This window comes from Aquarana catesbeiana, linkage group LG12 (genome assembly GCF_042186555.1).
Source record: "Aquarana catesbeiana isolate 2022-GZ linkage group LG12, ASM4218655v1, whole genome shotgun sequence".
In the NCBI taxonomy this organism is placed as follows: domain Eukaryota; kingdom Metazoa; phylum Chordata; class Amphibia; order Anura; family Ranidae; genus Aquarana; species Aquarana catesbeiana.
In genome coordinates, this window is record NC_133335.1 from 63,609,203 (window position 1) to 63,630,257 (window position 21,055).

The following is a 21,055-nucleotide window of genomic DNA, read 5'->3' on the forward strand; positions in this document are numbered from 1 at the left end:
GTGTGATTATATGTCAGTATTACATTGTATATCCCTGTATGTTGCAGTCGTTCAGGTGCTTATCTAATAGTTTTTTTAAACTATCATTGCTTCCCGCTGAGACCACCGCCTGTGGAAGGGAATTCCACATCCCTGCCGCTAACCCTCTACGCAGTTTAAGGTTAAACCTCTTTTTAAACTCCCTTCTGCGAAAAAGTTTTATCCCTATTGTGGGGTCACCAGTATGGTATTTCTAAAATGGAAATCATATCCCCTCTCAAGCGTCTCTTCTCCAGAGAGAATAAGTTCAGTGCTCGCAACCTTTCCTCATAACTAATATCCTCCAGACCCTTTATTAGCTGTGTTGCCCTTCTTTGTACTCGCTCCATTTCCAGTACATCCTTCCTGAGGACTGGTGCCCAGAACTGGACAGTATACTCCAGGTGCGGCCGGACCAGAGTCTTGTAGAGTGGGAGAATTATTGTTTAATCTCTGGAGTTGATCCCCTTTTTAATGCATGCCAATATTCTGTTTGCTTTGTTAGCAGCAGCTTGGCATTGCATGCCATTGCTGAGCCTGTCATCTACTAGGACCCCCAGGTCCTTTTCCATCCTAGATTCCCCCAGAGATTCTCCTCCCAGTGTATAGATTGCATTCATATGTTTGCCACCCAGATGCATTATTTTACATTAAACCTCATTTGCCATGTAGTTGCCCACCCCATTAATTTGCAGATCTTTTTGCAAGGTTTCCACATCCTGCGGAGAAGTTATTGCCCTGCTTAGCTTAGTATTGTCTACAAATACAGAGATTGAACTGTTTATCCCATCCTCCAGGTCGTTTATGAATAAATTAAATAGGATTGGTCCCAGCACAGAACCCTGGGGGACCCCACTACCCACCCCTGTCCATTTAATGAATAAATACAATTAATAATTGTATTAGCAAATAATTTCATATCAGAAGGCTCCTATCACATTAGAGGCCTATCCCCTTTACATCAGAATCCTCCCTATCACATCGGAAGCCCTTTTTCGCATCAGAGCTTACCTTTTACATCAGAAACTTCCTACCACTCTAGAGCCCCCTTGGCTATATATCAGAGTGCCCCTTACATCAGGGCCCAAGCATAGGTGGAGACCAACTCATCTGAATGCTCAGTCTGTGCACTTTGAGTCTGAGGATACACCACCGAGGATACGCCACTGACCCTAGCTGAAAGCCAGAAAAAGTCTAGTAGCTGGCTGCAGGTGGCCCAAGGGCCATAGTTTAGAGGCGTTGATCTATACAATGCAAATTAGAGAGTATGACACTCTATTTTAAAGGGCCAGTCCACTTAAAACTGATATTTGAATTTTTGGCAGATCCTATAACAGCTAAAGTTGGGAGGGAACACTGAAAGCTCCCATTTGAACAGAAAGAGAGTCAGGAATTATGTCAGGCAGGACTCCCTGTGGCCAATCAATCTACTTGAGCATCTAACACATATAAGAAGCCTGGTGCTGGCTCATCTCACTAGGAATAATTTGTAATTAAAATATCACTTTTTTGTGAATCAACCCTTGAAGCATGATTTTTTTAAAAACAGATTCGCCCTTTTTAACTGTAGGGCATTAACATGGTGTTTTGTTTCTGAAACAGATGCCTACATTGCCTTAAAGCAATTCCCTAATTTAACCACTTAACCCCAAATAAAGAATTATTCACCAAAAGTAGACTCTAGTGTTGCCATCATCCCATGTACATAATTGTAAAAAAAGGGGGTCCCCCACAATAGGGTTGGGATTTTAAAGGCAACTGAGTATAATAGAGAAACCAATAGATATAAATATAAGCATATTTTATTAATATATAAACATTAAAAACGTGCATATCCCTAATACAGCTGACTCATTAATGACAATAATGACATGTAATAAGGCATAAATTTGCAAACAGATACAGTCTCCTACTTTAGAGAGATGGGTCCGACGCGTTTCAGGAACTTGTCCTTTCTTCAGGGGCTTATCACATGTGGAGACAGGTGTGCATCTAAAAAGAAAAACGCATCCATCAAGAGTGGGACATGTGGGGACAAGAGTAAAAGGGGAGCATCGTTGAGGGCAGAAAGGCAAGTCAACCATGAAAAAGCCCACAAAAAAAAAGTAACAACAGTAAAAATAAAAAAAATATATAAAAAAAATATATAAAAAAATATATATAACCTGATGCCAGAAACAAACGTATTTGCTGTTTGATGTTCGATGGAATGGAGAGGAAACAGGTCCAAAAAGAAGACTGAAATGATCCACAACGATTAAGCAGTATATAACAGTGCTCGGTTGGCGTGTGTCATATGCGGCAACGACTGTGCGATGTACAAATAGGCAAAACACTACCATAAAAGTTTCAAAATCCCATATGATATTCCTGTTTGGCCTATAAGACAAAAAAGATTATATAATCAATAAGCTTGACTTCAATAAAAAAACTGCTCATATTAATTTGACAACATAATTAAACCACTCCCCCCAAATGGACGTATCTGTACATCCTTGGGTTTCAGCGGTTCTAACAGGGTCATTTAATCTCTCCGCCCCCTGCCAATTTCCTCCGGCTTCCTGGGCTCTCCCGTTCCACTTCCACCAGGGAGCCCTGGACTGAAACCAACGATAGGGGCAGCATACAGTAGACATGAAGGAGGAACTTCCATTCCACGATCATCTCTATGGTCTATGAAACCAAAAGAGATGAAGATTATGTCACTTCTGGTTTCATGTTGATGTTTACAGGCCATTACTAGATTGAAAAGCATCTGATCAAACCGATCAGATGCCTTTGAGGGTAGAGGAGAGATCTAGGGTCTAATAGACCCCAGATGTCTCAGTTAAGAGTAACCTGTCACTGCCCCAGCTATCACAAGAGATGTTGTCCACTCCCCGTAATAGCAATAAAGTTGTTTAAAGAAACAGAGTAAAAAAAAATAAATGTAACTAAAATAAATAATAAAATTTTTAAAAAATGTAATTCGCCCCCCGTCCTCCCATGCTCATGTACAAATGCAAACACACAAGTCAGTCCCGCACGCCTAAGTATACGGTGATTGCACCACACATGTGAGTTGCCGCCATGAACGTCATAGCGAGAGCAATAATTCTAGCACCAGACCTCCTGTTTAACTCTAAACTGGTAACCTGTAAAGGCTTTTAACCACTTCCCACCCGCCATATAGCAATACGACGTCGGCAAAGTGGTTGCGATATCCTGACCGGATGTCATATGACGTCGCCAAGATATCAAGCCGCTGCGCGCCCCCGGGGCTGCGCATCACGGTGATCGTTGTTGTGGTGTGTCAGTCTGACACACCGCAACTCCAATCTAGGTTAAGAGTCTCTGACAGAGACTCTTTATCACGTGATCAGCCATGTCCAGTCGCGGCTGATCACGATGTAAACAGGAAGAGCCGTTGATCAGCTTTTCCTCACTCGCGTCTATTAGACGAAAGTAGAGGAGAGCCGATCGGCTGTTCTTCTGACGGGGGGTCTGTGCTGATTGATTATCAGCGCAGCCCCCCCAAGGATGCCCACACTGGACCACCAGGGATGCCACCAGGATTCCCACCATAAGTCACCACCAGGTATGCCACCCTAGACCACCAGGGATGCCAATCAGTGCCCACAATGGATGCCAATCAATGCCCACAATGGGCATCACTGATTGGCAGGCATTATTGTTTGTCACTGATTGGCATCCATTAGTACCATCTATTAGTGTACATCAGTGCCACCTATCAGTGCCCATCCATGCCGCCTATCAGTGCCCATCCGTGCCACCTATCAGTGCCCATCTGTGCCACCTATGTGTACCCATCAGTGCTACATATCAGTGCCACCTATCACTACCCATCAGTGCCGCCTATCAGTGCCCCATCAGTGCCTCATATTAGTGCCCATCATCAGTGCCTCATATTAGTGCCCATCATCAGTACCCATCAGTGCCAGCTCATTGGTGCCACCTCATCGGTGCCCATCAGTTCCATCTTATCAGTGCCCGTCAGTGCAGCCCCATCAGTGACGGAGAAAACTTACTTATTTAAAAAGTTTTGTAACAGAAACAAAAAAAAACCTTTTTTTATTAAATATTCGGTCTTTTTTTTATTTGTTTAGCAGAAAATAAAAATCCCAGAGGTGATCAAATACCATCAAAAGAAAGCTCTATTTGTAGAAACAAAATGATAAAAAAATTGTTTGGGTACAGTGTTGGATGACCGTGCAATTGTCATTCAAAGTGCAACAGCGCTGAAAGCTGAAAATTGGTCTGGGCAGGAAGGTGTATAAGTGCCCAGTATTGAAGTGGTTAAAGTATCGCCTGTGGAGATTTTTAAAGAGTAAAAAGTGTTGAGAAAAAAAAACATTCCCCCCTGGGTGATCTATGTACACTGCAAGGATTATAACAACCTTTGTTGCAGAATCCCACCTTTTGTTATTCTGAAGAAATCCATGTGTGTTTGTCTGTGCCTCTGGGCTAAGTGGGTCTAATAGTAGTTGTTTGATAATTATCAGTCAGCTGTGGCAGCTGCAGGGCGCTAATGAGGAAAGCTGCTGGGCGTGAAACCCTGTAGACGTGTTCCTATTGAAACTATCTCACCAAAAATTAAATTTTTGTTGCAATCTGACTTGTATCTTAGGTAGACTTCTGGAAAAATTGGTGAGTCAATCACACAAGCAGGAAATGATGTTTCTGCGGAGTGGTCAGTACACATTCTGTGTACAGAACAACTCCATCTAGCCATATTGCTTTGCATTTATAGAAAATTACAGTGGCTGCAGATTGAAATGGAAAGTTACTTTTTAATAACATTCAATTACAATATGACTTGTATCGCAATTGTACACACTATATTATTTTTTCTTTATTTGCATTTTTTTTCCACGAAAGTGGAGTTACCCTTTAAGTATCAGAGTTGGTTGCCATTCTGTAGGCGTGCACATATTGAAAGCGTGACATGTTAGGTATCTATTTACTTGGTGTAATATCATCTTTTATTTTTTACCAAACAATAGGATATTATATTGTGCTCGTGTGCACTAAAATTCATGAAAGCATATTTTTTTCCCCCAAAAAAAATTGCGCTTGAAAAACCGCTGTACAAGTATCACGTGACATGAAAAATTGAAACAATATTGTTTCTCCAGGGCCTTTGCTTTAAGGAAATATATAATGTATGGGGGTTCTAAGTAATTATCTAGTAAAAAAAATGCAGATTTTTTTACATTTATGTAAGAAGTGTCAGAACTGGCCTGGGGGTCAAGTGGTTAAATCAAACTTTTGTTTTGCTGTTGTTATTCTTCAATGCAGGTTTTAATCTCAAACCTGCATTGAATAAGCAATCGCTGGTGTTTTGTTAATATATGAGTATCCTGCATAGCATTAGCCTATTTGCTAATTTCAATGTTTAAATAGCTATGACATTAGGAACTATGAAAGTGTTCTGGTTATAATAAAAATCTTTTGAAAAATGTTTGAAAAGGAAAAAAATGGTCAGCGCAAGAAAGGGAATGTACGCTGTTAAGCGCTATACCATGCGTCTCCATTAGATGGTGCTTCAGAGTCCCATCTGGTATTCTCATCTACTGTGTACTGTCTATGTCTACAAATAAAAAAAGTCAGATTTTGAATAGGTAGATCCTATGTTTATTATTGTCCAATAACCATTTTAAGATTGTTCACAGTAGATCTGAGGCATGGGTAGTGCTGAGCAAATCTGGCAAATTTCCTGTTAGATATTCTTCATATCTATGAATTTTCAGGTAAATTGCATTGAAGTCTATGGGGCGCAAATCTTGGTAGTTAATTCTGACCATTTGTAGGCAGACAGGTCACTACCATGGAGGACCTGTGCCAATGCCAAAAACATATATAAAAATATATATATATATATATTTTTTATAATACCGTACAACGAGAGGTTCCTTTGAGGGCCTTCAGTGGTTAAGGTACAAAAATCCTTAAAATTCCAGGTTTGGGGGTCGCCATAAAGCTCTACTTGGTGTTACAGAACAATACAATATTTAAGCTTGGCTTAAAATGGCTTATAGACAGAAGCAGCACCCCAATGTACTATTATTTAAACCATACGGGTAAAAAAAAATGGATTTTGGACTTAACGTAAAATTTCTTTCTTGCAGTTCAGTAAACTAGACCTTTTGCTTAAATTGACTGTCTTTTTTTTAATAGATTTTTTTTGTGCTGCATTTCTTGCCTAGACTAGAATGACTTTCATACCCCCCACCCGAATTCTGTGCATGCACCCATGTGCCTCAGGAATTTGGATCCTGGCAGAGCCCTATGGCAAATATGGGCATGTGTGGCTTTCCCACACATCTGGGCATGTGTAAAAATGGGGCTGCCTTGATTAAAGGGACTGGAGTACCTCTTTTACATTCCTGTACACTATAGCTGCTAAAATGGTTGTAATCACGTATAAGGCTTCTATTATTAACTATTTCAGCCTTTCTGTAAGAGAAGAGAGTGCTTGTAGATAGAATTGTTTGTGTTTTAACTATGAATCCTCTCTCTATCCATCCATCCACTCATCCCTCTCTATCCATCCATCCATCCATCCCTCTCCAATTATCCATCCATTCATCCACCCCTCTCCAATTATCCATCCACCCATCCCTCTCTATCCATCCATCCCTTTCTCTCCATTCATCCCTCTCCATCCATCCATCCATCCATCCATCCATCCATCCATCCATCCCACTCGCTCCATCCATACATGACCCTCCATCCATCCATCCATCCATCTATCCATCCCTCTCCATCTATCCATCTATCCCTCTCCATCCATCCATCTATCTCCATCCATCCCTCTCTATCCATCCCTCTCTCTCCATCCATCCATCCATCCATCCATCCCTTTCTCTACATCCACCCATCTCTCTCCATCAATTCATCCATCCCTCTCCATCCATCCACCCATCCCTCGCTATCCATCCATCCCTCTTTCTCCATCCATCCATCCTCCCTTTCTCTCCATCCATTCATCTATCCCTCTCCATCCATCCATCTATCCATCTATCCATCCCTCTCCATCTATCCATCCATCCCTCTCCATCCATCCATCCCTCTCTATCCAACCCTCACTATCCAACCCTCTCTCTCTCTCCATCCCTTTCTTTACATACATCTATCTCTCTCCATCAATTCATCCATCCCTCTCCTTCCATCCCTCTATCCCTCTCTCTCTATCCATCCATCCATCCCTCTCCTTCCATCCCTCTATTCCTCTCTCTCTATCCATCCATCCATCCCTCTCCATCCATCCATCCATCCCTCTATCCCTCTCTCTCTATCCATCCATCCATCCCTCTCTCTCTATCCACCCATCCATCCCTCTCTCTCCATCCATCCATCTCCTTCCATTCATCCACCTATCCATCCATCCCTCTCCATCTATCCATCCATCCCCCATCCATCCATCCCTCTCCATCCATCCCTCTCTATCCATCTCTCTCTCACTCTCACTCTCTCCATGTGGTGAAAATTGTGTTTTTTACACATTTTACATGTTCCACTTTAAAAACGCTTATAAACGCAAATGCGCATAAACGCGGGTTACCATGTTTACAAGCGTTTGACGTTTGAAATGCCGGTAACCTACAGTCCTGAACGCGATTTATCTGCTTTCAAAAAAACCTCAGTAAACTCAACTGCCTCTAAACTACCATAAATGACTGAGTGAGTACACATAAGATAACATTGAGGAGAGTTCAGGGACTGCTGAAAAAAAAGCCTAACTGCTTCTAAACATGAGTTTAGCAGCTGCAGTATACATGAGGCCTAACCGTGGTAAACTGTGTTTTTGCACGTTTGCTTTTTTTAAAGGGGAAAGAACTTCTGATAATTTTTCAATATATAAAAATGTTGAAAAACACAAATTTCACCACATGCTATTGCGTGCATCAATGGTTGAAACCAGTAGCGACTAACTCTGGTTCTCTCACGCAATTTTCTTTGTTTTCGGAACCTCAGCAACATCAGGAGCATTTCCTCACACATTTCCTCACACATTTCCTCACACATGCTCATCATGGGATCCATAGTGAAACCACCAAAAAAATAAGACAGTTATCTACAAGCATACTGCTCTCTCTGCTGTTCTCTCTTCTCTCACAGAATGGCTGAAATAGTTACTAATTTACTTGCTTTTCATGCATTGTGGGCATTTGGGAGGGTCTCCTCAGGTTACCTTTAAAAAATGCTTCTAACCTCAAACGCTCATAATCACTGCTAAACTCACATAAACATGGTATGTAAAAGCTGTAAAATGGACGTTTTTCCCTGTCAGTTATCAGCTGTCAGTTTCCAGCGTTCAGAAAAGTTTTTCAACTCCCCTGTGTACATGAGCCCTAAGGGACACAGGATTTAGGTATTCAGAAGCAGTTGGGTTATACTGTCGTCTGCATGTGGAATTGGACACTGGAGAAAAAAATGAGCAGTTGACTAGTCAGGTATAACCCTTCCCATTTCCATGAAACAAAAAAATGTATTATTTATTTATTTCAGGTACTTACAGAATATAGCGCCATCTATTTACACAGCACTTTACGTATGTTTTATACATTCACATCAGTTCCTGCCCTCAAGGAGCACATTCATACTGTGGCAAAAATAATTATTTGATCCCCTGCAGATTTTGTGAGTTTGCCCACTTACAAAGAAAGGAAGGGTCTATAATTTTTTTATCATAGGTGTATTTTAAATGATAGAGACAGAATATCAACCTAAAATCCAGAAGAAACACATGAAACAAATGTTATAAATCGAGTTGCAGTTCAGTGAGTAAAATAAGTATTTGGTCCCCTAACCATCCAAATAATTCTGGCTCCCACAGACTGGCTACAGTATGTGCTCCTGTGGTACTGTCATGGGACTGAGAATCAGACGGAGATCACACCTTTTAATATAATGGTAGAAAATGGTACAAATAGAAAACGTAGCCAAAACATAGCCAGGGTACAGTAGCCAAAGCGGGTAGTCAGAATATGCCAGTAAATCAGGAAGCCAGAGATCAGCGTAGTCAGAGGCAGCAGACAGGATCAGGAACCAGAAGGGATGTCAGCCAGGCAAATCTTCAACAGGAACACAGCAGAGAGTCTCTTAAAATGTTTGACCAAGGCAAAGGCACTGGAGAATGAACCAGGCAGTTTAAATAGCCAGAAGGAGCTGGCTGTAGGCTGGAGTGACGAGCAGGAAATGATCACCAGGTGAGCCACAGTGGAACGATGAGTTCTGGCAATTAACCGACAGCTGAGCAACCTGAGAGCTGAAAAGGGAGGGCAGAGAGCCTAGCCATGACAGTACCCCCTCCTCATCGACCCCTCCCCCTCTGGGGGCCACCAGGTTTGAGGGAAAAATGTCTATGGAAAACACAGAGGAGGACAGGAGCATGTACGTCCGAGAATGAGACCCAAGAGCTTCCTTACCCTTTCCAATGAACCAGGTACTGTATGCGCCCACGGAACCTACGGGAAACAATGATCGATTGTATCTCATACTCCTCATGGTTTTCCACGTGAACCAGGCAAAGACATGGTACCGAGGTGGTGAAGCGATTGCACCCGAAGGTTTTAATAAGGTGACATGAAATACATTTGAAATACGCATGTTGGAAGGAAGGTCTAATGCATAAGCCACTAGGTTGATCCTACGGAGAATATGGAAAGGCCCAATAAACCGTGGTGCCAGTTTCAGTGAGGGAACACGGAGTCTGAGGTTACGAGATGACAGTCAGACCCTCTCCCCAACCGGGTAGGAAGGTACAGGTAGGTGTCCGTGGTCAGCATGGAGTCTGTACCTATCCCTGGCACATCGCAAGGACTCTTGGACCTGCACCCAAGTGGAAGGAAGATCATGGAGATGCTCCTCTAATGCAGGAATTCTTTTAGGAACAAATTTGTCAGGCAATATGGATGGTTGGAAACCATAATTCGCCATAAACAGAGAATCGGGAAGCAGTATTGATGGCACTATTGTGAGCAAACTCCACCCAAGGTAAAAGGTCTGACCAGTTGTTATGGTGATCTGAAATATAGCAATGTAGAAACTGCTCCAAGGCTTGGTTGGCTCGTTCTGCGGCCCCATTGGACCATTGGGGTGATACGCAGAGGGGAAGGAAAGCTGAATTTCCAACTGTGCACAAAAGGATTGCCAGAACCTGGAGACAAACTGACTACCCCTATTTGACATGATAACCTTGGGTAACCCATGTATCCGAAAGATCTCTCGAGCAAATATGGATGCCAGTTCTTTGGAAGTGGGCAACTTCTTTAGTGGGATACAATGTAGCATTTCGATAACCGGTCAACCACCATAAGCATAACTATGTTGCCCTGGGAGTTGGGTAACTCCACAATAAAATCCATGGACAGGTGGGTCCAAGGCCTCTCTCCATCGGGTATAGACTGTAGGAGGCCCACTGGAAGGTGTCGTGGTGTCTTACTCTGAGCACACACAGAACAAGCTACAAAGGCGGTCACATCAGCGCGGAGACTAGGCCACCAAAATTGTTGAGAAATAGCCCAAATGAGTTGATTCTTCCCCAGGGGGGGCCAGCTGCCTTAGGAGAATGGTAAGTCTGGAGTAGGGATGAGCTTCGTGTTCGAATCGAATGCATGTTTGACTCGAACATTGCCTGTTCGGTTGTTCGCGGAATTCCGAACGATATGGGTCGTTCGCGCCAAATTCGAGTGGCGCGTCACGGCCCATAATTCACTGCAGGATCGCAGTGCATTGCTGGCTGATTGGCCAAGCATGCACTATAACCCGCATGCTTGGCCAATCACAGCGCCGTCTGTGCAGAGATTGGATCTTCTATCTATCACTACCATAAACTATTATTTTCTTGGCTTCTTGATATCTTTGCCGGCTGGATATATTTGCCAAGGTAATCATATATTTTTCACCAGCACCTTTTTGCATATTATCTCCCTACTCTCAGTGATTCTTTTACTCACTGTTATTTTCTCCACACACTTTAGCTCTCAACCTTTTTCCCTCCACGGGTGATGCACATGGTTCTTTATAAACGAATCTGAGGAGTCACAACACAGGATCCTTCTTTTCACTGTGCAATGTCTGCACCAATTTAAATTTCTTGTTTTTTTTGTCACCTTGCACCCTCACTAGTTTTTATCACATCTTGTATCTTTGCTGGCATAGACATTTAGTCTTGTCACCTTTGTTGATACGGATATTTTTGTCCTAAGTGTAAATTTAGTCATAATATGAGGGGATACCTGCCCCCCGGTCATATACACCCTTTGAGGTATACCCTTTTGGGGTACAGACTAAAATTAGATTAATAGACTAATACTAATAGACTAACACTAATACTAATCACTTAAGACTAATATTTTTAAACAAACTGAAACACCCTATATACTTGGGTCAGTATACCATTATAATACAATATATGAATATTTTTTAATTTATTATGACAATTTCCAGGTGTCCTGATTCTCCATTCTCCTCCCTCTGTTTTTGGGTGGGGGCCACGCTGTTTGTGACCACCTGCAAGTTGCACGGGTCGGCCTTGCCTTCCTTTTGGGGTGCGAGCAGGGACGACGTCCCAGCGGAATCCAGAATCACAAGTGGGGAAACCTTTCATCTTCTGTGTGTTTTTATATAAATCTCCGGATAAACCAGTGCAATAATAGAGGGTAACTATTTAAGACACTATCCCCAGTTTCTTGTAGAGGATATAATTAATAATATTAATACTTTGATTTCTTCTCTGTGATGCGATTGTAGAGCTATAATGAACCCCCTGAGGAAGACCATGACCCAGTAAGGTTGAAATGCATTGGGGTTTTCTCTAACATCCGATAGTATAACTTCAATCAATGTTATAGGTGGCATCGTTGTATGCAAACCTTTTATAATAATTTCCACATGATATTAAAATTACTGTCTGATTTGTTACCTTAATTCAATGTGTTATGCATTATGTAAACCGGAGCTCATATTTTTAAATCTTTGTCTTGTATGGCTTATGTCCAGAGCCTTTTTCTAATAAAACTAATCATTTTGAATAAAACTTTTTTTGATTTATAATTGCTGCTAAAAAACCCCACAGGGAACTTCCATTTTTCTTTTTTCAAACATTTGTTTTGGGGTGTGCAGCCTTATCAGACTCTTTAAAAAGTGTCATTCCATGTGATAGGCTTTGGCCAATTATGGCTCAGGGGGTTTAGTACACGCCCCACACTATATAAGGCCGCCTGCACGGCGGCCCTGTGTAGTGTGTTCCGGCATTAAGAGAGAGATAGATAGACAGAGAGGCAGTGTCATTTGATTTAAGTTAGATAGAGTAGGCAGGCGAGTCAGTTAGCTGCACTTACAGTGTATTGTGTATATATATATATATATATATATATATATATACATACTAGGTGTTATATATATATATATATATATATATATATATATATATATATATATATATATATACTGTATTCAGTTTAGCTAGATCCATTCCTGTTATTCTCTTCCTACTACTGACAGGCAGGCAGGTGTTTTTACAGTATTTACAGCTACCTGAAGAAAATTGCTGGTGTTCTTCTGATCCTATTAGTCCTATTAGCTACAGTATTTACAGTTAGTGTAGTGCATCCTCTGCACAGTGTGCACCTAAAGCTACCTGAAGAAAATCAGTGTTCTTCTGATCCTATTAGTACAGTTCTGCAGGCAGCTGCAGAATTTACAAGTTAGTATAGTGCGTCCTCTGCACGGTGTGCACCTAAAGCTACCTGAAGAAAATCAGTGGTGTTCTTCTGATCCTATTAGTACAGTTCCACAGGCAGCTATAGTATTTACAAGTTAGTGTAGTGCGTCCTCTGCACAGTGTGCACCTAAAGCTACCTGAAGAAAATTAGTGGTGTTCTTCTGATCCTATTAGTACGGTACCACAGTCAGCTGTAGTATTTACAAGTTAGTTTAGTGCGTCATTTGCACAGTGTGCACCTAAAGCTACCTAAACAAAATTAGTGGTGTTCTTCTGATCATATTAGTACAGTACCATAGGCAGCTGTAGTATTTACAAGTTAGTGTAGTGCATCCTCTGCACAGTGTGCACCTAAAGCTACCTGAAGAAAATTACTGGTGTTCTTCTGATCCAGTACCACGGGCAGCTGTAGTATTTACAAGTTAGTGTAGTGCATCCTCTGCACAGTGTGCACCTAAAGCTACCAGAAAAAAATTAGTGGTGTTCTTCTGATCCTATTAGTACAGTACCGCAGGCAGCTGCAGTATTTACAAGTTAGTTTAGTGCGTCCTCTGCACAGTGTGCACCTAAAGCTACCTAAACAAAATTAGTGGTGTTCTTCTGATCCTATTAATACCACAGGCAGGCAGCTACAGTATTTACAGTTACTGTAGTGCATCCTCTGCACACTCTGCACCTAAAGCTACCTGGAGACAATTGCTTTTGTTCTGCTCCTATTAATACCACAGGCAGGCAGCTACAGTATTTACAGTTAGTGTACTGTGTACTCTGCACAGTGTGCACCTAAAGTTACCTGAAGAAAATTAGTGGTGTTCTTCTGATCCTATTAATGCCACAGGCAGGCAGCTACAGCATTTACAGTTAGTGTAGTGCGTCCTTTGCACAGTGTGCACCTAAAGCTACATGGAGACAATTTCTGTTGTTCTGCTCCTATTAATACCACAGGCAGGCAGCTACAGTATTTACAGTTAGTGCACTGTGTCCTCTGCACAGTGTGCACTTAAAGCTACCTGAAGAAAATTAGTGGTGTTCTTCTGATCCTATTAATACCACAGGCAGGCAGCTACAGTATTTACAGTTAGTGTACTGCATCCTCTGCACAGTGTGCACCTAAAGCTACCTGAAGAAAATTGATGTTGTTCTGCTCCTATTAATACCACAGGCAGGCAGCTACAGTATTTACAGTTAGTGTACTGTGTCCTCTGTACAGTGTGCACCTAAAGCTACCTGAAGAAAATTGGTGGTGTTCTTCTGATCCTATTAGTACCACAGGCAGGCAGCTGCAGTATTTACAGTTAGAGTACTGTGTTCTCTGCACAGTGTGCACCTAAAGCTACCTGAAGACAATTGCTGGTGTTCTCATACTAATAATACTACAGGCAGGCAGTTGATTCTGCTAGATGCAGTATCAGTATATATATACATCCCAGCTTTGTGCAGCTACATCTCACTGCAGGCCATTAGTATGTCTGGAAGGCCAACAAGGAGAGGCAGACAGTCACAAGCCAATAAAAGAGGGCAAGCAGGCTCTATTTCTAGAGGCAACAGTGCTGGTCATGAAAACGGTGCATCTTCATCAGCACGTGGCCGTAGGACACGCTTGTCCTTTTTTTCGGCAGCTGGCCGTGTTGAGCCGCAACATGCGGAAGACTTGGTAGAGTGGATGACCAAGCCGTCCTCATCCTCTTCATCCTCTCTCACCCAGGCTCAGAGTACTTTGTCTGGCAAAGCAGCTGCCAACGCGGCCTCTGGCCTCGGCTCAATGGCATCAGTCACTCCTTCCCTAGTCCCACCATGTCCTCCTGAGGAGTCCCCTGAACTGTTTGACCACAGTGTTGGGTACATGCTCCAGGAGGATGCCCAGCGTTTTGAAGGCTCCGATGATGGTACTCAGCTAGAGGAAGGCAGTAACATGAGCCCAGAGAGAGGGGGTGCCCAAGAAGGACAGCAATCTGGCAGTCATGTTCCCCCAGCTGCAGCATACTGCCAGCTTTGCTCCAGTGATGAGGAGGGAGGGGATGATGAGGTCACTGACTCCACGTGGGTGCCTGATAGGAGAGAGGAGGAGGAGGAGGCACATCACCAACGAAGCAGGATGCCCTCCAGGGGCCAGCTTAAAGGCAGCACAGCGACTGCATCACACAGCAGAGCTCCGCATGTGCAGGGCGCTGCTGTCTCTCCACGTTATTCCAAAAGTTCTTTGGTGTGGGTTTTTTTGAGATGAGTGCATCAGATCCCACCACTGCTATTTGCAACATATATCTCAAGCGTATCTCTCATGGCCAAAACATCTCCCGCTTGGGCACCACATGCTTGACCAGACATATGTTGACCTGCCATGCAGTTCATTGGCAAGCGTACCTAAAAGACCCACACCAAAGAACAGAGAGGACCTCTCCTTGCTCCTCATCAGCTGGGATCTCCAACCCCACTGTACCTTCAGTCCTCTCTGAGACCTGCACTGAGAGGAATGAAGGTGTAGAATTAAGTGTGTCACAGCCAAGTACTTGGGGGCAATCTGCTAAAGGTACACCGAAGTCAGATTGTACCAGGCAAATCTCCCTGCCCCAGCTGCTGCACCGCCGAAAGAAGTTCGCTCCCAGCCATCCACATGCCCAGCGGTTGAATGCTAGCTTGGATAAATTGCTAGCACTTCAACTGCTACCTTTTCAGTTGGTAGACTCTGCCCCCTTTTGTGAGTTTGCGGAATGTGCGGTTCCTCAGTGGCAGGTTCCCAAATGCCACTTTTTCTCACGGAAGGCGATTCCGGCTCTCTACCGGCAGGCAATGTCGAAGACAATGTCTTGGCCTCGCTGGACAGGGCGGTCAGCGGTAAGGTGCATATTACCGCTGACTGATGGTCCAGCAGGCATGGACAGGGACGTTACCTATCTTTCACCGCGCACTGCGTGACTCTTCTGGCAGCTGGGAAGGATGCAGGACAGGGTGCAGTAGTGTTGGAGGTTGTTCCGCCACCACACCTCCAAAATACTACTAGTGGTGATTCTGCCACACCTCTCTCCTCCACCCCCTCCTCTTCTTCTTCCTCCATGGCCTCTTCCTGTGCTGATTTGACTTCGGAACCAGCGGTGCTCCGTAGGCGTTCAAGGGGTTATGCAAGCACGCAGGCCAAAAGATGCCATGTGGTGCTTGAGCTGGTGTGCTTGGGGAACAGGAGCCAGATTCTGTCAGCTCTGCAGGGGCAGGTTCAGAGGTGGTTGACGCCACGCCAGCTTAAGGCAGGTATGGTGGTTTGCGACAATGGCACCAACCTCCTCTCTGCGCTCCAACAGGGACAACTGACCCATGTGCCCTGTTTGGCTCACGTCCTTAACCCGGTGGTGCAGCGGTTCTTGGGCAGGTACCCTGGCTTACAGGATGTCCTGAGGCAGGCCAGGAAAGTCTGTGTGCATTTCCACAGGTCACATAATGCCAGTGCTCGACTGGCTGACCTCCAAAAGGAATTTAACCTGCTCAAGAACCGCCTAATCTGTGACATGCCCACCAGGTGAAACTCAACGTTGGCCATGCTGCAGCAGCTGCACACGCAGCAGAGGGCCATCAATGAGTACCTATGCGATTATGGCACCAGGACAGGGTCAGGGGACCTTGTTTTTTTTTCCCCACACCAGTGGGCCATGATCAGGGATGCATGCACTGTCCTGTCACCATTTTAGGAGGCCACGAGGATGGTGAGCAGTGACAGTGCATGCATCAGTGACACTGTCCCTCTTGTCCACCTGTTGGAGCACACGCTGCGTGGAATAATGGACAGGGCACTTGAGACAGAACAGAGGGAGGAAGAGGAGGACTTCCTTACCTCTCAAGGCCCCCTTTATCCAGACAGTGTTCCTGCATGCCCGCCGATCACACAGGAAGAGGAGGAGGAGGATTGTGTCAGCGTGGAGATGGGGCCTGGCACTCAGCACCAGCAGCAGTCTTCATGGGATCATTTACAATCCGAAGAAACCCATGGACTTTTACATGGCTGGGAGGAGGTGGCTGCGGATCATGTCGTCCTTAGTGACCTAGAGGACTCCAGACCGAATGCCTCAGCAAACCTATGCTGCATGACCTCCCTGATCCTGCAAAGCCTGCGGAAGGATCCTCGTATTCGTGGTATCAAGGAGAGGGATCAATACTGGCTGGCAACCCTCCTTGATCCACGTTACAAGGATAAGGTTGCGGACCTTATCTTGCCGTTGCAGAGGGAGCAGAGGATGAAACATCTTCGGGAGGTCTTGCAGAACGCGTTCCCAGAGACTGAGAGGTTACAAACTCCTGTTTCTGGACAATGTGTTGCTGAGGCTTCGGTCAGTCAAAGAAGGAGCAGTGGAGAAGGTAGGCGTCTGACCGATGCGTTCAGACAATTTTTTGGTCCGCAGCCCCAAGGTATGATCGGTTCCAGCAACCATCGCCAGCGTCTGTTTTACATGGTACAGGAATACCTAGGGGCAAGATCTGACTTGGACACCTTTCCCACCGAAAATCCTCTGGGTTACTGGGTCTTGAGGATGGATCACTGGCCAGAGCTTGCACAGTATGCAATTGAGCTACTGGCCTGTCTGCATCCAGCATTCTTTCAGAATGCACATTCAGTGCTGCTGGAGGTTTTGTAACCGATCACAGGGTGCGCCTGTCCACCGACTCGGTCGTTCGACTGACCTTCATAAAAATGAAATAGTCTTGGATCACCACCAGCTACCAAGCACCTGATGTTGATGTAACCGAATAATTTTTTTTGAAATGTCAGATCCCTTCAAGACTGCCTATGCTGATGCTGAGTGACTATCCTGTTATGCTGAGTAACTATCCTCTTCCTCCTCAATGATCATGCTGATAGCTTGTAAGAATATTTTTGGTTCTGGGCGCCGCCACCAGTGGCTGAGGCCCAATTTTTCAGCCCCTGTTTAACAGGGGTGTGTAATTACAATTTTTGATGCAATATTTTGCAAGGAGGGCTCGTTGCTGCACTCAACTAGAGTATTTGTGAGGGGTTGCAGTGTTGTGGCACCAGCACCAGTGCCTAAGACCCAATTTTTCAGCCCCTGTTTAACAGGGGCGTGTAATTACAATTTTTTATGCAATATTTTGCAAGGAGGGTTTGTTACTGCACTCAACTAGAGTATTTGTGAGGGGTTGCAGTGTTGTGGCACCAGCACCAGTGCCTAAGGCCCAATTTTTCAGCCTCTGTTTAACAGGGGTGTGTAATTACAATTTTTGATGCAATACTTTGCAGCAGGGCTCATTCCTATGCTCCAACTAGAGTATCTGTGAGGGGTTGCAGTGTAGTGGCACCAGCACCAGTGCCTAAGGCCCAATTTTTCAGCCTCTGTTTAACAGGGGTGTGTAATTACAATTTTTGATGCAATACTTTGCAGCAGGGCTCATTCCTATGCTCCAACTAGAGTATCTGTGAGGGGTTGCAGTGTAGTGGCACCAGCACCAGTGCCTAAGGCCCAATTTTTCAGCCTCTGTTCAACAGGGGCATGTAATTACAATTTTTGATGCAATATTTTGCAGGAGGGCTCATTCCCGCGCTCCAACTAGAGTATCTGTGAGGGGTTGCAGTGTTGTGGAACCAGCACCACCACTACCAAAGGCCCAATTTTTCTGCCCCTGTTGAACAGGTGGATGTAATTACAATTCTTGATCTAATATTTCAAAGCAGGGCCTGTTCCAGCTCCCACCAAGAGTAACTGTGAGTACTTACAGTGTTGTGGCAACACCACCACCACCACCAAAGGCCCAATTTTTCTGCCCCTGTTCAACAGGTGCATGTAATTACAATTCTTGATCTAATATTTCGCAGCAAGGCCCGTTTCTCTGTTCAACAGGGGCATGTAATTACAATTTTTGATGCAATATTTTGCAGGAGGGCTCATTCCCGCGCTCCAACTAGAGTATCTGTGAGGGGTTGCAGTGTTGTGGCACCAGCACCACCACTACCAAAGGCCCAATTTTTCTGCCCCTGTTGAACAGGTGCATGTAATTACAATTCTTGATCTAATATTTCAAAGCAGGGCCTGTTCCAGCTCCCACCAAGAGTAACTGTGAGTACTTACAGTGTTGTGGCAACACCACCACCACCACCAAAGGCCCAATTTTTCTGCCCCTGTTCAACAGGTGCATGTAATTACAATTCTTGATCTAATATTTCGCAGCAAGGCCCGTTTCTGCGCCCACCAAGAGTAACTGTGAGGACTTACAGTGTTGTGGCACCAGCACCACCACCAAAGGCCCAATTTTTCTGCCCCTGTTCAACAGGTGCATGTAATTACAATTCTTGATTTAATATTTCACAGCAGGGCCCGTTCCAGCTCCCACCAAGAGTAACTGTTAGGACTTACAGTGTTGTGGCATTAGCACCACCACCACCAAAGGCCCAATTTTTCTGACTCGGTTCAACAGGGGCATGTAATTACAATTCTTGATCTAATATTTCACAGCAGAGCCCGTTCCTGTGCCCACCAAGAGTAACTGTGAGGGCTTACAGTGTTGTGGCAACACCAACACCTAAGGCCCCAATTTCTGCAGAGTATATAGGGCAGGCCCCTACTTTCAAACATCCAACTTACAAACGACTCCTACTTGCAAACGGAAGGAGACAATAGGAAGTGAGATGAAATCTACCCCTAGGAAGGGAAATTCAGCAGTTTTAAATGACTTTTATTACTTTAAAAATGTCATTTTGTGCAGGGACTGTTCTAAACATGGGAAACATACGCCACTTTACAGGCATACTATAGACACCCCCCAGGAACGATATTTAAAGGAATATTTCACTTTTTTTTTTTTTCCCCTTAAGCATCATTAAAATCACTGCTCCCGAAAAAACAGACATTTTTAAAACTTTTTTTTGCATTGATACATGTCCCCTGGGGCAGGACCCGGGTCTCCAAACCCTTTTAGGACAATACCATGCAAATTAGCCTTTAAAATCAGCACTTTTGATTTTGAACGCTAGAGTCCCATAGACTTCAATGGGGTTCTAACGTTCGTGCAAATTTTTGGTCCGTTCGCAGGTTCTGGTGCGAACCGAACTGGGGAGTGTTCGGCTCATCCCTAGTCTGGAGCAAAGCAGTGGTGACCAGGTTTCTCAGGAGGAGAATGCATCTGAGTGGCAAGAATTCTGTCACCCAATGGTGAAGTGAGAGTAGTACGAACAGTGGCCAGAATAGACTGGGAGGTATCACAAGAGCTGCTGTGGTAGGCCCCAAACAAGCTTCTGGGCCCACCCATGCACCGCAGCGACGCGGGCCTCCAGAACAGAGGACCACGAGGTAGCACTCTAATGCATACCTGTCGGCCAGGAGGGCCAGCAGGTGGTTGTAAAAAACGACCCTAAAACATGGCGTCTGTCCCATAAATACCCTCTCCCAGAATTCCACTCGGAGGATCACCTGCACCGAGTTGTCTCCGGGACAGAAGAGCAGAGCAGAAAAGAGCATCCATACGCTTTGACACGTTGCCTTTCCAACATATAACATATTAAACACACACATATACTGTACAATATCAGGAGCAAAGCCTCATTTAAAAATGAAACTCTCTTCCCATAATCTATTATCAAAAACAATCTTTAGAAGTCCATCCCTATATATATATATATATTAGGTATATCCCATCTTTAAATGAAAGAAAAAAAAAGAAAGTCCAGCTAGCGAAGAGTCTTTGAATTTGAAGACGTCAAGATGAACATTATATTTTGACCACGAAGATCTCTTTATACTGACACTAACTAACTATCTAACTTCAAAGTTCTTTTGTCCATAATCACCAATAAAACCGGGGATCTGGCAAGGTCAGTGTCTTTCCCGTTTTATCCACTGTGGTAATGAAATAGACAACGTCATCTTTTTCCGGGCCTGCAGATGACCACTTTGTCAGCATAGATGTGGCGACCGAAGTTCCAGTGCATAAAACATCCACTAAAACGTTCATCCATTTTAACAGAACATCCAGTCTTTTGGAAATTCTTAGGCACAGACAAATAGTCCCAAACAGCTTCGCTGTACCAAAGTTCCCAGTTAAGTTCAATCACTTGCATTATGTGTCCCACGGCCGCGGGAAGCCTTCACATATCCCACCTTCCTCTGAACAGGTACAACAGGAGTAGGTGTAGTGGACGCAGAAATCACAGTAATGTCCCCTGATGAGACGGCAACAGCAGTGTCTCTCTCCGGAACATTCTCAGCAACAACAGGCAAAGTGGTGGCCTGCCGCTCTCTCTCTGTAGTAGTAGCTTCTACTGTGGCAATGGTGTGTAATAGGGGGCGCTAGAGACCTAACAAACATATGCTTCTG

General features: G+C 44.2%; 1 long non-coding RNA gene across 1 annotated transcript in view; it reads right to left on the reverse strand.

Annotated features, from left to right (window-relative positions):
* LOC141114326 (uncharacterized) overlaps positions 1 to 21,055 on the reverse strand; it is a 408,781-nt gene that overhangs the window by 75,880 nt on the left and 311,846 nt on the right. The window contains exons 2-3 of the long non-coding RNA XR_012236894.1: positions 2,184 to 2,397; positions 1,932 to 2,010 (exon numbers count right to left, since the gene is read on the reverse strand). This is a non-coding gene — a long non-coding RNA (uncharacterized lncRNA). The remainder of the gene's footprint in view (positions 1 to 1,931; positions 2,011 to 2,183; positions 2,398 to 21,055) is intronic.